This window comes from Pristiophorus japonicus, chromosome 8, assembly GCF_044704955.1.
Source record: "Pristiophorus japonicus isolate sPriJap1 chromosome 8, sPriJap1.hap1, whole genome shotgun sequence".
NCBI classification, from domain to species: Eukaryota; Metazoa; Chordata; class Chondrichthyes; family Pristiophoridae; genus Pristiophorus; species Pristiophorus japonicus.
The window spans coordinates 128970682-128988376 of NC_091984.1; the positions used below are offsets into that span (position 1 = coordinate 128970682).

General features: G+C 49.2%; 1 protein-coding gene across 1 annotated transcript in view; it reads left to right on the forward strand.

Moving 5' to 3' along the window:
• astn1 (astrotactin 1) overlaps window positions 1–17695 on the forward strand; it is a 3463295-nt gene that overhangs the window by 1335107 nt on the left and 2110493 nt on the right. The gene's annotated exons all lie outside the window — the stretch shown is intronic.

Sequence of the window (17695 nt, forward strand, 5' to 3'; positions counted from 1 at the left end):
TCTCTCTTCCCCCACCCGCCACCTCCCCATCTCTCTCTCTCTCTCTCTCTCTTCCACTCCCCTCTCGGCCACCCACCGCTTCTCCAGCCTGCTCTCGTTCGCCCGCTGCTTCTCTCCCCGCCGGCCTTCTCGGCCACCCGCGGGCCCTCTTGGGGCCAGATGGATCAGAGGCTCGGCTCTGTCCGGGCCTTGGAGTTGCAGTGGGGGCAACGTGATGTTGCGGGACAGCTCGGGGCTCGGCACAGTGGAGGCAACGTGGTTGACAGATCGGAAGATGGATTGGTGCTGCGGGTGAGCTCATGCGCAGAAAAGGGTTAATGTAAATTGCGCTGGGGGTTCGGAGTCTATTTGTCCTAACCCTCGCTTCTGCGCATGTGTCGGGAGAATAGTTACTCTGAATAATAACAAGTCACATGATAACAGTTGGAGCCATCTTGTGTAGTGTGTTGTTAGTGATGTCATAAGAATATATCATACCCTGTCAGAATTTTGTATGTTTCAATGAGATCACCTCTCATTCTTCTAAACTCTGATTACTTTCGAAACTCTGATTACTTTCTAAATTCTGATTACTTTCTTTTCCCTTCATCAATTTTTGTCGGAATTAGTTTGTTTGTGTCTGCAAGGCACCAAGCGATAAAACGTGTCACATTTATTGCCCCGTAGCTGCGGTAAACCTTGATCTCCACTCTTCATCCAACATTATGGGGCTGGTCAACATGACAGCAATAAAATGAGTGTGGAGAAATGGGCCCGAAAGTAGCTATATGGCAAAATCAATAATTCTGAAGGCACACTGAAAAAATTGGAATCGAAAAGCTTATACTGATAATGTGTTTTAGATCTCCGTGTTAGTGGTGATGTTCATACAGTTATGCTGTCATCTTGCAAAATTATAAATGCATTTTACTGCATGGTAATTATTCTCAAGTTGACTTGCCAATATTGGAGTTTACTTGTGGTTGTTGTATAATTTAGAACTGCTGATATGTGGAGTATTTATTGGTGCTGCACTGTGCTGGCAGAAGACAGCATAATGCTGATGTCTGACTGTATTCTGAAGAAAGTATTATAGCTTGAAATAAAGAAATGAATGCCCTCCAGAGAGTGTCGACTTATGTATCCTCCAAACCTTATAAGATCTGTTCAGCTTGTAGCACCCAAAGATGGGTGGTACCCTACGACGAGATGCACTTGCAATTCAGGGTTGTTATTCAGTAACTTTTTGTTGAGGCTTATGATCATACCCAATGTTTTACTCAAATACTACCCTCCGGAACCCGGCAACATACAGGACCACAGAATGGTGGAATGCGGTTGCTGTACATTGTGCACCTGATTTCAATATTGCCACTTTGGGAAGTTCTAAAAATGGAAGCTACATATTTCTCCATAGGGAGAAAAAAAAATCTATGACCGATAATTGTATTAAATATTTTACGGGATTATTGTGTTCCTAACACAGATGAGACTGCACACAGGGAGGTTAAAGTAACAGTGACCTCAGTCTTTATTAAGACACTCCAGAGTCAGGAACAGGCCTTCGGGGCCGGCTTATATACAGTGCTCCCAAGGGATGTTGTGATCCCTTGGGACTTCAGGGGATGCGCTCCCTGGTGGCGGAACATGGGAGTGCATGCTTTACAGATACACAACATCAAAGTCAAAGTGAAAACTATTTGCAAGGTGAGGCGGTCGGGAGCCTTTCTTTCCCTGGTGGACCGCCTCGGTACAAATGTCTGTTCTGGTGTGTTGGCTGTGCCCTCGCTGAGCTGGCGTGTTGTTGGCCCTGCAGAGCTGCTGGGTGAGCCTAGCCTTGCTGGGCTGTTGGGCATGATGGGTTCGATTTCCTGATCCGGGGTGGTGTCGTTGATCCTTTGGGTGTGTGTTGTGGGCTTGAAAAAGGTCGTGTCTGCTGTGGGTTGTTCAGGGCAGTCTGTGAACCGCAGCCTCGTTTGGTCCAGGTGCTTTCTGCAAATTTGTCCATTGTCTAGTTTGACTACAAACACCCTACTCCCGTCGTTAGCTATCACAGTGCCCGTGATCCACTTGGGACCATGTCCTTAGTTTAACACATACACAGGGGTCATACAGATCAATTTCCCGTGACACAGTGGCGCGACCATCGTTTACATTTTGTTGCTGCCGCCTGCTCTCTACCTGATCATGCAGGTTGGGGTGAACCAGCCAGAGTCTGGTTTTAAGTGTCCTTTTCATGAGTAGCTCAACCGGGGGCACCCCTGTGAGTGAGTGGGATCTCGTGCGGTAGCTGAGCAGTACTCGGGACAGGCAGGTTTGGAGTGAGCCTTCTATGACTCGTTTAAGGCTCTGTTTGATTGTTTGTACTGCCCGCTCTGCCTACCCATTGGAGGCTGGTTTAAATGGGGCTGAGGTGACATGTTTGATCCCATTGCGGGTCATGAATTCTTTAAATTCGACACTGGTGAAACATGGCCCGTTGTCACTGACCAGTATGTCAGGCAGGCCGTGGGTGGCCCTCAGGCTTTCAATGGTAGCGGTGGCGGTGCTTCCCGACATTATTTCACATTCAATCCATTTTGAAAAAGCACCCATCACCACCAGGAACATTTTAACGAGAAACGGGCCCGCATAGTCGACATGGATCCTCGACCATGGTCTGGAGGGCAAGGACCAAAAACTTAGTGGTGCCTCTCTGGGCACGTTGCTCAACTGAGCACACACGCTGCATTGCCGTACACAGGACTCTAAGTCAGAGTTGATACCGGGCCACCACACGTGGGATCTGGCTATCGCTTTCATCATTATTATACTCGGGTGTGTGCTGTGGAGATCCGAGATGAACGTCTCCCTGCCCTTTTTGGGTAGCACTACGTGGTTACCCCACAACAGGCAGTCTGCCTGAATGGACAACTCGTTCTTTCGCTGCTGGAACGGCATGATTATCTCTTGCATTTCAACGGGATGCTAGCCTAGCTCCCATGCAGTACGCAGTTTTTTACTAGGGACAGCAGAGGATCTTGGCTGGTCCAAGTCCTAATCTGGTGGGCCGTGACAGGTGATTTATCATCTTCAAACGCTTCCATGACCATCAACAAGTCTGCGGGCTGTGCCACCATCAACAAGTTTGCAGGCTGCGACATTTCCACCCCCATGGTGGACAATGGTAGCCGACTGAGAGCATCTGCACAGTTCTCGGTGCCTGGCCTGTGGCGGATGGTATAGTTATACGCTGATAGCGCGCTTGCCAACCTTTGTATGCGAGCTGAGGCATTAGGATTTATCAGCGAACAGGGATATGAGGGGCTTGTGATCAGTTTCCAGCTGAAATTTGAGGCCAAACAGGTACTGATGCATTTTCTTTACCCCAAACACACACGCTAATGCCTCTTTCTCAATTATGCTGTAGGCCCTCTCGGCCTGAGACCAGCTCCTGAAGGCATAGGCGACAGGTTGCAACTTCCCTGCAACGTTAGCTTGTTGTAATACACACCCAACTCCATACGATGACAGATCACATGCTAGCACAAGTCTTTTACATGGGTTATACAATACAAGCAGCTTGTTGGAGCATAAAATGTTTCTGGCTTTCTCAAAAAGCAATTACTTGTTCTTTTCCCCATACTCAGTTCTCACCTTTATGCAATAACACATGTAGGGGCTCTAAGAGGGTGCTCAACCCTGGTAGGAAGTTACCAAAATAGTTGAGGAGTCCCAGGAACGACCACGTTCTGTGGCCTGGGCACGTTCCTGATAGCCTCTATCTAGGCATCTGTGGGGCGAATGTCGTCCGCCACGATCTTTCTCCCCAAAAACTCCACTTCTGTTGCCATGAAGACGAATTTCGACTTCTTCAGGCGCAGCCCTACGTGATCCAGTCGCCGGAGGACCTCCTCCAGGTTTTGTAGGTGCTCGACGGTGTCCCGACCCGTGACCATATGTCGTTGTGAAAAACCACCGTGCGTGGTATCGACTTGAGTTGGCTCTCCATGTTTCTCTGGAAGATCGCTGCAGCCGACCGAATTCCAAACGGGCATCTGTTGTAGATGAACAGTCCCTTGTGCATGTTAATGCAGGTGAGGCCCTTCAAATACTCCTCCAGCTTCTGCGTCATGTAGACCGAAGTCAGGTCGAGCTTGGTGAACGTCTTGCCTCCTGCCAGCGTCGCAAATAGGTCATCTGCCTTAGGTAGCGAATATTGGTCCTGTAGCGAGAAACGATTAATAGTTACTTTATAACCGCCGCAAATCCTGACCCTGCCATCACTTTTGAGTACTGGAACAATTGGGCTGGCCCACTCGCTGAATTCCACTGGGGAGATGATGCCCTCGCGTTGCAGCCTGTCCAGCTCGATTTCCACTCTCTCCCTCATCATGTGAGGTACCGCTCGTGCCTTGTGGTGAATGGGTCGTGCCTCTGGAATCAAGTGGATCCGCACCTTCGCACCGGAAAAGTTTCCAATGCCAGGCTCAAAAAGGGAAGGAAATTTGTTCAGAACCTGGGTACATGAGGCCTCATTGACATGTGATAGCGCTGGGCTATCATCCCAGTTCCAGCGGATTTTGCCCAGTCAGCTCCTTCCAAGCAGTGTGGCCATCGTCCCGGGCAATCCAGAGTGGCAGTTCATGCACCGTGCCCCTGTAGGTGACCTTGACCATGGCGCCGCCCAGGACAGTGATGAGCTCTTTGATGTATGTTCTCAGTTTCGTGTTGATGGGGCTCAGGGCTGGTCTGAGTGCCTTGTTGCACCACAGTCTCTCAAACATCTTTTTACTCATGATGGATTGGCTAGCGCCAGTGTCCAGTTCCATGCTACAGGTAAGCCATTGAATTTTACATTTAGCATTACAGGTGGATATTTCATCGAAAATGTGTGTACCCGGTGTACTTCAGCATCTGCCTCCTCTCTCTGAGGCTCAAAATAGTTTTGATCCACCATGGACCGATCTTCCTCTGCCACGTGCTGGTTAGCAGGTTTTGCAGAGCTTGCAGTTCATCTGCAAGCTCGTTGGAGGTGCCCCATTGTTCCACAGCTCTTGAAAACATACCCTTTGAAGCGGCATGAATAGGCTGAATGGAAGCCTCACAATGCCAACAAGATGTGAATTGCCTTGCATTCATCCTTTGTTGCGGACTCTGAGTCATCTGGGTCACCTGAGGCCTGCTGGCAGTTGCAGACTCGTGGGTTCTGCCCTGTACATTTCTGCTCGCAAACACAGTTCCAGTTAATTTATGAACATTGCTAGCACTTGTGTGCTGAGAGATTTGTTTGGTTTTATCACTGGTGGACATAAACGCCTGTGCTTTCGCAATGGCCTTACTGAGGGTTGGTGTCTCTACATTCAAAAGTTTTCGTAGGATGGTCTCGTGGCCAATGCCCAGTACAAAAAAGTCTCTGAGCATCTGCTCCAGGTAGCCATCAAACTCATATTGTCCTGCAAGTCACCTTAGCTCGCCGACGTAACTCGGCATTTCCTGACCTTCAGATCGCTGGCACGTGTAGAACCGATACCTCGCCATCAGCACGCTCTCCCTTGGGTTAAGATGCTCCAGAACCACTGTACACAGCTCCTAATGTGACTTATCTGTGGGTTTCACCGGAGCCAGAAGATTCTTCATGAGGCTGTCGGTCGGTGCCCCGCAGACCGTGAGGAAGACCGCTCTCCTTTTTGCAGCGCTTCCTTCTCCATCCAGCTCGTTGACTACAAAGTACTGGTCTAGCCGTTCGACATAGGCTTCCCAGTCCTCACCCTCCGAGAACTTCTCCAGGATGCCCCTAGTTTGCTGCATCTTTGCGTTGGATTCGTATACTCGTCGCCAGTTACTGTGTTCCTAACATAGATGAGACTGCACACAGGGACATTAAAGTAACAGTGACCTCAGTCTTTATTAAGACACTCCAGAATGAGGAACAGGCCTTCAGGACCGGCTTATATACCGTGCTCCCAAGGGATGTTGTGATCCCTTGGGACTTCAGGGGATGCGCTCCCTGGTGGCGGAACATGGGAGTGCATGCTTTACAGATACACAACCGGGGTCCTCTCAAAATGTTGACGGGAAGTTGATATAACCCTGACCTCTACCTTATTTTTGCTGTAAAAACAGAAAAATACTTTTCCGGGGAGTCAGCGGGTGCGATCGGTGGTGAATCGGGTGGTAAAGTGTTTTTTTTAAAGTGGATCAGGACCCCGCCGTAGCGGGGGGCGTGGGGGCAGGGGGGACTGCATATCTCACCATTCACTGCAACTCACTAAGCCACTTCCAAAGGTGCAAACAAATCTGTCCAAGAACAGAAAGTGTTGAACATAAATATTTCAATGTTTGACAGCACATTAAGCGAAACTTCACATGAACATTGGCTAAAACATCCACGTGCCTACCCTTGTGTGTTGTTAGTTGGTATGATTGGACTAGGATGAGGATGAGTGTGAGGGCTGGCTCATGAGATGGGGAAATGACAATATAGATAGAGAGAGAGAGGGATGAATGTAGGTGCAAGGTAAGTTGGGGGTGTGAGTAAGGATGTGTAGGATTAGAGTAGGGAAGGCAGAGTGAAGGGAATGTGAGGAGTGGCACAGCAGGATGAGATTGATTGTGGCTTTGCAGTAACGTTTCATGATCCACTGAAATCATTGAAAGATTTGCTCCACAGCAGCCTGGTCCTCCTGATGACAACCCTGCTTGTGCCCTCTTGTGCAATGTGCAACCAAGTTGCTTTGGTCTCCTGGTGAGCTCTCTTCCGCCCATTGGAAGGGAAGAGAACCTCCCTGTGTTCTGTGACTCCCTCCATGAGCTTATGGAGGGAGTGATGGGGGAGCCTGGATGCAGACAAGCAACTCAATGCTGTAGAACACTGACAGCACAAACGTCAAAATAAATATCTACATGGTCCCTTGAAGGAAACCGGCTGATGAGACGTCATCAAATCACATCATTAGACCCGCTTCCTTCAATTAGCCGGGGAACACACCGGGCGGGCTTAACAAACCCAATCAATGGAAAATCATTTTACACAGTGGGCTGGATCCAGTAGCGAGGCCACCATGGATCCACCGAGGTTCGTAAAATCCAGCCCAGAGTGAACAGTACTAAATACCAATTTGTTGCATAGCTAGGAAGGCCATGAATGGAAGCCCCGATATATTTTTTTAAATTATTCATTCCGGGTTTTGGGCATCGCAGGCAAGGCAAGTATTTATTGCAATCCCAAATTGCCCTTGAGAAGGTGGTGGTGAGCCACCTTCTTGAACCAAGGATAAGGGGTAAGCCATATAGGTCCGAGATGAGGAGAAACTTTTTCACCCAGAGAGTTGTGAACCTGTGGACCTCTCTGCCACAGAAAGTTGTTGAGTCCAGTTCGTTGGACATATTCCAAAGGGAGTTCGATGTGGCCCTTACGGCTAAAGGGATCAGGGATATGGAGAGAAGGCCTTGTTGTGAAGGTGCTCCCACAGTGCTGTTCGGGAGGGAGTTGCCGGCAATGATGAAGGAACAGCAATATATTTCCAAGTCAGAATGGTGTGTAGCCTGGAGGGGAACTTGCAGGTGATAGTGTTCCGGTGCACTGCTTCCCTTGTCTTTCTAGGTGGTAGAGGTCGTGGGTTTGGGAGGTGCTGCTGAGGAAGCCTTGGCGCGTTGCTGCAGTGCATCTTGTAGATGGTACACACAGCAGCCACGGTGCGCCGGTGGTGGAGGGAGTGAATGTTGACAGTGGTGGATGGGGTGCAAATCAAGTGCGCTGCTTTGTCCTGTATGGTGTCGAGCTTCTTGAGTGTTGTTGGAGCTGCCTTCATCCAGGCAAGTGGAGAGTATTCCATCATACTCCTGACTTGTGCCTTGTAGGTGGTGGAAAGGCTTTGGGGACACTTGCTGCAGAATACCCAGCCTCTGACCCGCTCTTGTTGCCACAATATTTATGTGGCTGGTCCAGTTAAGTTTCTGGTCAAGGTGACCTCCCAGGATGTTGTTGGTGGATTCGGCGATGGGAATGCAGTTGAATGTCATAGGGAGGTGGTTAGACTCTCGCTTGTTGGAGATGGTCATTGCCTGGCACTTGTGTGAAACATAGAAACATAGAAAATAGGTGCAGGAGCAGGTCATTTGGCCCTTCAAGCCTGCACCACCATTCAATAAGATCATGGCTGATCATTCAACTTCAGTACCCCACCCCAGCCTTCTCTCCATATCCCTGATCCCTTTAGCCATAAGGGCCACATCGAACTCCCTTTGGAATATGTCCAACGAACTGGACTCAACAACTTTCTGTGGCAGAGAGGTCCACAGGTTCACAACTCTCTGGGTGAAAAAGTTTCTCCTCATCTCGGACCTATATGGCTTACCCCTTATCCTTAGATTGTGTCCCCTGGTTCTGGACTTCCCCAACATCGGGAACATTCTTCCTGCATCTAACCTGTCCAGTCCCGTCAGAATTTTATACGTTTCCAATAGATCCTCTCTCATTCTTCTAAATTCCAGTGAGTATAAGCCTAGCCAATCCAGTCTTTCCTCATATGTCAGTCCTGCCATCCTGTGAATCACTCTGGTGAACCTTCGCTGCACTCCCTCAATAGCAAGCACGTCCTTCCTCAAAATCGGAGACCAAAACTGCACACAATACTCAAGGTATGGTCTCACCAAGGCCCTGTACAACAGCAGCAAGACGTCTCTGCTCCGATACTCAAATCCGCTCACTATGAAGGTCAGCATGCCAGTTGCTTTCTTTACTGCCTGCTGTACCTGCATGCCTACCGTCAATGACTGATGTACCATGACACCCAGGTCTCGTTGCACCTCCCCTTTTATTAATCTGTCACCATTCAGATAATATTCTGTCTTCTTGTTTTTGCCACCAAAATCGATAACCTCACATTTATCCACATTATACTGCATCTGCCATGCATTTGCCCATTCACCTAACCTGTCCAAGTTCCCCTGAAGCCTCTTAGCATGCTCCTCACAGCTCGCACTACCACCCAGCTTAGTGTCATCTGCAAACTTGGAGATATTACATTCAATTCCTTCGTCTAAATCATTAATATATATTGTAAATAGCTGGGGTCCCAGCACTGAACCCTGTGGCACCCCACTAGTCACTGCCTGCCATTCTGAAAAGGATCCACTTATTCCCACTCTTTGCTTCCTGTCTGCCAACTATTTCTCTATCCACGTCAATACATTACCCCCAATACCATGTGCCTTAATTTTGCACACTAATCTCTTGTGTGGGACCTTGTCAAAAGCCTTTTGAAAGTCCAAATACACCACATCTACTGGTTCTTTCTTATCCATTTAAAAAGTGGTGTTATATTAGCTACCCTCCAATCCATCGGAACTGATCCAGAGTCCATGGAATGTTGGAAAATGACCACCAATGCATCTACTATTTCTAGGGCCACTTCCTTAAGTACTCTGGGATGCAGACTATCGGGCCCTGGGTATTTATCGGCCTTCAGTCCCTTCAATTTCCCTAACACCATTTCCTGACTAATAAGGATCTCCCTCAGTTCCCCCTTCTCGCTAGACCCTCGGTCCCCTAGTACTTTCGGGAGGTTATTCGTATCTTCCTTCGTGAAGACAGAACCAAAGTGTTTGTTCAATTGGTCTGCCATTTCCTTGTTCCCCATTATGAATTCACCTGATTCTGACTGTGAGGGACATTAGTCTTCACTAATCTTTTTTTTCTTCACATATCTGTAGAAGCTTTTGCAGTCAGTTTTTATGTTCTCTGCAAGCTTAATCTCATACTCTATTTTCCCCCTCCTAATTAAACCCTTTGTCCTCCTCTGCTGAATTCTAACTTTCTCTCAGTCCTCAGGTTTGCTGCTTTTTCTGGCCAATTTATATGCCTCTTCCTTGGATTTAACACTTTCCCTATTTTCCCCCTCCTAATTAAACCCTTTGTCCTCCTCTGCTGAATTCTAAATTTCTCTCAGTCCTCAGGTTTGCTGCTTTTTCTGGCCAATTTATATGCCTCTTCCTTGGATTTAACACTTTCCCTTGTTAGCCACAGTTGAGCCACCTTCCCTTTTTTATTTTTACTCCACACAGGGATGTACAATTGTTGTAGTTCAACCATGTGATCTTTAAATGTCTGCCATTGCCTATCCACTGTCAACCCTGTAAGTATCATTCACCAGTCTATCCTAGCCAATTCACGTCTCATACCGTCGAAGTTTCCTTTCTTTAAGTTCAGGACCCTAGTCTCTAAATTAACTGTGTTACTTTCCATCTTAATGAAGAATTCTACCATATTATGGTCACTCTTACCCAAGAGGCCTCGCACGACCAGATTGCTAATTAATCCTCTCTACACAAGATCCAGTCTAGGATGGCCTGCTCTCTAGTTGGTTCCTTGACATATTGGTCTAGAAAACCATCCCTTATTCACTCCAGGAACTTGTCCTCCACAGCATTGCTACCAGTTTGGTTAACCCAATCAATATGTAGATTAATGTCACTCATGATAACTGCTGTACCCTTATTGCACGTGTCCCTAATTTCCTCTTTGACAACCTCCCTACTGCTGTTTGGTGATCTATACACAACTCTCACTAACGTTTTCTGCTATTTGGTGTTTCGCAGCTCTACACATATAGATTCCACATCATCCACGCTAATGTCCTTCCTTACTATTGCGTTAATCTCCTCTTTAACCAGTAAAACAATCTCACCTCCTTTTCCTTCCTGTCTATCCTTTATTGAATATTGAATGCCCCTGGATGTTGATTTCCCAGCCTTGGTTACCCTGGAGCCATGTCTCCGTAATCCCAATTACATCATATCCGTTAACAGCTGTCCGCGCAGTTAATTCATCTAGCTGATTACGAATGCTCCTCGCATTGAGACTCAGATCCTTCAGGCTTGTTTTTTCAACACTCTTTGTCCTTTTAGAATTATGTTCCAATGTGGCCCTTTTTGATTTTTATCCTTGATTTCTCTGCTCTCCACTCTTGTTTTTCTCCTTCCTACCTTTTGCTTCTGCCCCCTTTTTACTTCCCTCTGCCTCCCTGCATAGATTCCCATCCCCCTGCCATTTTAGTTTAAACCCTCCCCAACAGCACTAGCAAACACTCTGCCTAGGACATCGGTTCTGGTCCTGCCCAGGTGCAGACCGTCCGGTTTGTACTGGTCCCACCTCCCCAGAACCGGTTCCAATGTCCCAGGAATTTGAATCCCACCGCCTTGCACCATTCCTCAAGCCACGTATTCATCTGAGCTATCCTGAAATTCCTGCTCTGACTAGCACGTGGCACTGGTAGCAATCCTGAGATTACTACCTTTGAGGTCCTACTTTTTAATTTAACTCCTAGCTCCCTAAATTCAGCTTGTAGGACCTCATCACGTTTTTTACCTATATCGTTGGTACCTATATGCACCACGACAGCTGGCTGATCACCCTCCTCCTCCAGAATGTGCTGCAGCCGCTCCGAGGCATCCTTGACCCTTACACCAGGGAGGCAACATACCATCCCGGAGTCTCGTTTGTGGCTGCAGAAACGCCTATCTATTCCCCTTACAATAGAATCCTCTATCACTATAGCTCTCCCACTCTTTTTCGTGCCCTCCTGTGCAGCAGATCCACCCCTGGTGCCATGAACTTGGCTGCTGCTGCCTTTCCCTGGTGAGCCACCTCCCTCAAAGGTCCCTAAAACGGTGTATCTGTTTTGGAGGGAGGTGACGGCAGGGAACCCCTGCATTACCTGCCTTCCCTTGTTCTTCCTGATGGTCATCCATTCCATATCTGGCTGTGCAACCTTTAACTACCAACTCACTAAACGTGCTATTCACGACATCCTCAGCATTGCGGATGCTCCAGAGTGAATCCATGCGCAGCTCCAGTGCTGCAATGCGGCCCGTCAGGAGCTACAGCTGACACACTTCCTGCACACATAGTAGTCAGGGACATTGCTAGTGTCCCTGATTTCCCACATGGCACAGGAGGAGCATAACACGAGTCTGGACTCTTCTGCCATGACTTAACCCTTAGATTAACTTAATTTTAACAATGCCAAAGGTTTCTTAATTCTAAGAAAAATAAAAGATCAAATACTCACCAACCAGCCAATCACTTACCCTCTTGGCTGTGACGTCCCACTTCGATTTCTTCTTACTTCTTTGTTTACCTACTGCCCCTGCACCTGCACCAGTTAGCCTCCTCCAACTGTCTGGCCTTTATAGGCCGCTCGACTGCCCGAACTCCCGCTCCTGTGGCCGCCTCCTCCGACTCTCAGGCCTTTATCGACCACTCGACTGCCTGAACTCCTGCTCCTGTGGCCACCTCCTCTGACTCTCGGGCCCTTATATGCCGCTCGACTGCCCGAACTCCCACTCCTGTGGTGCGAATGTTACTTGCCACTTATCAGCCCAAGCCTGAATGTCATCCATGTCTTGCCGCAGATGGGCACAGACTGCTTCATTATTTGAGGAGTTACAAAGGGAACTGAACACTGTGCAATCATCAGTGAACATCCCCACTTCTGAACTTATGATGGAGTTAAGATGATGGAGGGGAGATCATTGATGAAGCAGCTGAAGATGGTTGGGCCAGGACACTGCCCTGAAGAACACCTGCAGTGATGTCCTGAGGCTGGGATGCATCTTAATGAAGAATTTTACCATATAACGCACAAGAAACAAGAATTTACAGGCAATGCAGGGACTATGAAGAGCCTACTGAGGAGATGCATATTAGAAGAATGTTGTTCACCAAAGACACAGTAGGGGAGTTGTGCTAGCTACTACACGAGGACCTGCGGCCATGGCCATCTGGCCAGACAGCAATCTCTGTGCCTATGAAATTGATGACTGCTCTCTGTGCCTATGAAGTTGATGACTGCATTCAATTCTTATGTCACGAGGTCATTTTAGGCCACCAGTCGGGATGTCTGTAATATCACCATTCTGCTATCTAGCTATGTTTTCTTCAGGTGAACTGATACATTTTACAGGAGAAATCGTCCAGTTTGATAGCACTGCAGAGGAGCAGCGAGATAGGGCAGTCTAGTTTTATGTGGTGGCTTATTCTCCCAAGGTATAGGATGCAATAGAAGGAACCCACATTGCTTCGCAAGCAAAGGCTCACAATTGAGGACTCCCACTCAGGTGGGTGATGTAAGAGACTATAACCTTGCTGAAGTGGAGGAAGGGATTTTAAACTAGGTTGTGCAAATAAGTGCTGTTCTGGGAGATGGCTTCAGGATTTCTTCATAACATATTGGCATTAAACAAACAGATGGATTGCTTTGCCCTTGATTAAATGCTGATTAAAAATGTAATGTGAACTTGACATCATACTTAATGTTCCTTGTCTGGGTAACTGCCCTTCTCTGGGAGAACATGGTACAGGCTGCTGTCACGACCAAATATGTAAGAGTTTATAGCAAAATGATAGATGTGTGCTCTGAATATGAATTGTCAGACCTCACTGACTAATTTAAAAATCTTCATGAAAAGATCAGCTTACATCTCAAAATTCCACCTTTTAAAGGTCAAGCATGCATGTGACATCTTTCTTGGAGAGGTTACCATCTCCGTCTCTTGGTTACGTCTTTCTGCTGTATTCTTAAGTCTGGCCAGGCAACTCAGATGCTTTCCATATAGATTAATGGATAGCTGGGGGTGAGTTACATGACCTAAAGTTAACTGAACGGTTAGGATAATTTCTGAAACCAAAAGTATAGCTTAAATGGTCCTGAACTCAAATAGATAATTTTCTTCAATACAATATTTTCAGCATACACTGTTGTAATTCTAATTTTATTTGGAGTCTTTAATCAGTTTTACAAATATGTTTATCATTGTAGAAACCTGCTGCTATTTTAAAGGTGCGTTTTGTGTGCTGATTCTCACACTATAGGAGGAACTGTTCTAAAATCTTTGAAAGGATTGAATTGCACTTCTAAAGCCTTGTTATTTGTCATTATCAAAGCTGAATATTGCAGAGCAGATACGAGAATAAGGTCATAGCTTTAATTTATGTCTGTGCAGTCAATATCAACATTTAAAATGGAGCAGTAACAAACTGGTTCCAGAGGGGGAAAAAACTGTAGCACTAACCAGCATTATCAATCAGAACCAAAAAGTGACTTCAGTATTTCATGCCAATACCTAATGGGCCCAGATTTTGCAGTAGTAATGATGGCGAAACTGTCAGCATTGGCCATCATTACTTTCTGAAAGTGACAGCAACTTCTGAAGTCAGCGTTTGTGCGGATAAACACGGCAATCCTGAAGTTGCGGTCAGTTATTCCCTGCTCTTCTGTAGGTCGCACTATGGAACTCTGCAGAGCTGGAAATCAAATTAAATCACACTGAAGGATGAAAATCTCCTCTATTACCCTGCAAATATCACTGTTAAACCCCCAAATATCACTGTTAAACCCTCCTCCCTCCCTAAAAATGGTAAGCCTTGTTCGATGAGGTGTGACTGGGGTTTTAACGGTGTATTGGCAGCTGAACAAGCGTGCTGGCCCTGAAAAACTAATTTTATATTTGTGGAATGTCAAATTTTTCCATTAATATGATCAGCATTATAAGGCTTTTAATATATTATTTTCAAAAGTTTGCTTGTGATATTTCAGCTTCTACCTTAATCCTCTGTCCCAATCTTTATTTTGCTCTCCATAAAATTTATAAAAAAGTAAATTATAATCTCTTCATTTTACTTCCTGGTTTACTGTCTGTGAGAATTCTTCAATGTGATTGGTTATTTTGCCTACAAGATGACATCACTCTTGCTGGTCACTGGAGATTCGCTTAATTTGGCGCTAGATTCAAACTAATGCTGGGAGAGCTTAAATCCATGGCACAGAGATCTCTAGATCTTTGTGGGTAGTTTTTCTTGAGGTCAGCAACAAGCACCGTCCCTTCACCGATGTTCGCAAATTCCGGGCCATTGTTTCCTACAAAACACAGCATTTCCTTGAAAATGTACGGGAAACTTGGGAAGGTCTTTGAAGTCATGAATGATTTTCTATCAGACTCTCTAATTATAATTACCGTATATACTCGCGTATCATGCGACTTTTGAAGACCTAAATTGTAACCTAAATTTGGGGGGTCGCATGATACGCGAGATACAAAATTTGCGGGTGTGAAGTGCTGGCCAAGATTAGGCTGTTAGGCTGTTAAGCAGACCGTATCCACGCTGAATCTCGGCATGCTCCAACAATCCTCTATGTAAAGACATTTCTCTTGGTTTCTCCTCTCACTCTCCATGATGGTTGTAAATCGAATATCCCTGGTTGATATTAGTTCCTCGATTCTCATGACCAAATCATTAGTTTATGTGGAAAACAAGCCAAGTTCCTGCAGCACACCACTAACTACATCCTCCCAATGCAAAAAAAAATCCATTTGACTCCTGCTGAAATTCTTCTCTTCACGGGGAGAGAGAGTCGCGCAGGTCGGGGAGGAGAGAGAGTCGCGGAGGTCGGGGGGGAGAGAGTCGCGGAGGTCGGGGGGGGAGAGAGAGTCGCGGAGGTCGGGGGGGAGAGAATCGCGGAGGTCGGGGGGGGGAGAGAGTCGCGGAGGTCGGGGGGGGGGAGAGAGTCGCGGAGGTCGGGGGGGGGAGAGAGAGTCGCGGAGGTCGGGGGGGAGAGAGTCGCGGAGGTCGGGGGGGGAGAGAGAGTCGCGGAGGTCGGGGGGGAGAGAGTCGCGGAGGTCGGGGGGGAGAGAGTCGCGGAGGTCGGGGGGAGAGAGAGTCGCGGAGGTCGGGGGGGAGAGAGAGTCGGGGGGGGAGAGTCGTGGAGGTCGGGGGGAGAGAGAGTCGTGGAGGTCGGGGGGAGAGAGAGTCGCGGAGGTCGGGGGGGGGGGAGAGAGTCGCGGAGGTCGGGGGGGGGGAGAGAGTCGCGGAGGTCGGGGGGGGAGAGAGAGTCGCGGAGGTCGGGGGGGGAGAGAGTCGCGGAGGTCGGGGGAGAGAGAGTCGCGGAGGTCGGGGGGGAGAGAGTCGCGGAGGTCGGGGGGGGAGAGAGAGTCGCGGAGGTCGGGGGGGGAGAGAGTCGCGGAGGTCGGGGGGGAGAGAGAGTCGCGGAGGTCGGGGGGGGAGAGAGAGAGTCGCGGAGGTCGGGGGGGAGAGAGAGTCGCGGCGGTCGGGGGGGAGAGAGAGTCGCGGAGGTCGGGGGGGGAGAGAGAGTCGCGGAGGTCGGGGGGGGGAGAGAGTCGCGGAGGTCGGGGGGGAGAGAGAGTCGCGGAGGTCGGGGGGGAGAGAGAGTCGCGGAGGTCGGGGGGGGAGAGAGAGTCGCGGAGGTCGGGGGGGGAGAGAGAGTCGCGGAGGTCGGGGGGAGAGAGAGTCGCGGAGGTCGGGGGGGGAGAGAGAGTCGCGGAGGTCGGGGGGAGAGAGTCGCGGAGGTCGGGGGGGGAGAGAGAGAGTCGCGGAGGTCGGGGGGAGAGAGAGAGTCGCGGAGGTCGGGGGGGGGAGAGAGAGTCGCGGAGGTCGGGGGGGGAGAGAGAGTCGCGGAGGTCGGGGGGGAGAGAGTCGCGGAGGTCGGGGGGGGAGAGAGAGTCGGGGGGGGAGAGAGTCGCGGAGGTCGGGGGGGAGAGAGTCGCGGAGGTCGGGGGGGGAGAGAGTCGCGGAGGTCGGGGGGGGGGAGAGAGAGTCGCGGAGGGAGGGGGGGGAGAGAGAGTCGCGGAGGTCGGGGGGGGAGAGAGTCGCGGAGGTCGGGGGGGGGAGAGAGAGTCGCGGAGGTCGGGGGGGGGGAGAGAGAGTCGCGGAGGTCGGGGGGGGAGAGAGTCGCGGAGGTCGGGGGGGAGAGAGAGTCGCGGAGGTCGGGGGGGAGAGAGAGTCGCGGAGGTCGGGGGGGGGAGAGAGAGTCGCGGAGGTCGGGGGGGGAGAGAGAGTCGCGGAGGTCGGGGGGGGAGAGAGAGTCGCGGAGGTCGGGGGGGGAGAGAGAGTCGCGGAGGTCAGGGGGGAGAGAGTCGCGGAGGCCAGGGGGGGAGAGAGAGTCGCGGAGGCCAGGGGGGGGAGAGAGAGTCGCGGAGGCCGGGGGGGGAGAGAGAGTCGCGGAGGTCGGGGGGGAGAGCACGGAGAGAGAGCACGGAGAGAGAGCACGGAGAGAGAGCACGGAGAGAGAGCACGGAGAGAGAGCACGGAGAGAGAGCACGGAGAGAGAGCACGGAGAGAGAGCACGGAGAGAGAGCACGGAGAGAGAGCAGAATCCACTCGATGTTTCATGTTAAGGTCTGTATTCGATCTCAAAAAAGTGACTCGCATGATACATGAGATATATGGTAAAATCATGTTTTGGGGACGAAAATTTAGGGGTCGCATGATACGCGAGATCGCAGGATACGCGAGTATATACGGTAACCACTTAGAATGATTGGAAAGTCTCAATGAAGCACATTAGATTTTGACAGATAGTTATTTATTCCTTCTGCTCTACCCCAGGGGGCGCTGATTCAGGCTACAGTAAGATAATAGACTCTTTGACTCTTGGGCATCACAGATAAACCATTCCTGTCTGCGCACTTTCCTGAAGGAGTCACTCAGCTAGCAATTAGGTGGAGAAATACTGCTTGGCTTTTCTCCCTCTCTAGCTCAGTGATCCTGAGGTCAGTTGTAGCTTTCCAACAGAGCTAATGTAGCACAGACTGGCTATCAAACCAAGAACATGTCTGGTCTGTATGACCCAGATCCAATTGGCAGTGAGTGAACCAATGAGTCATTGAGAGAGCTTCTGGCAGGTTTTTGGTACATTTTGCTCTATGGTTCATATCG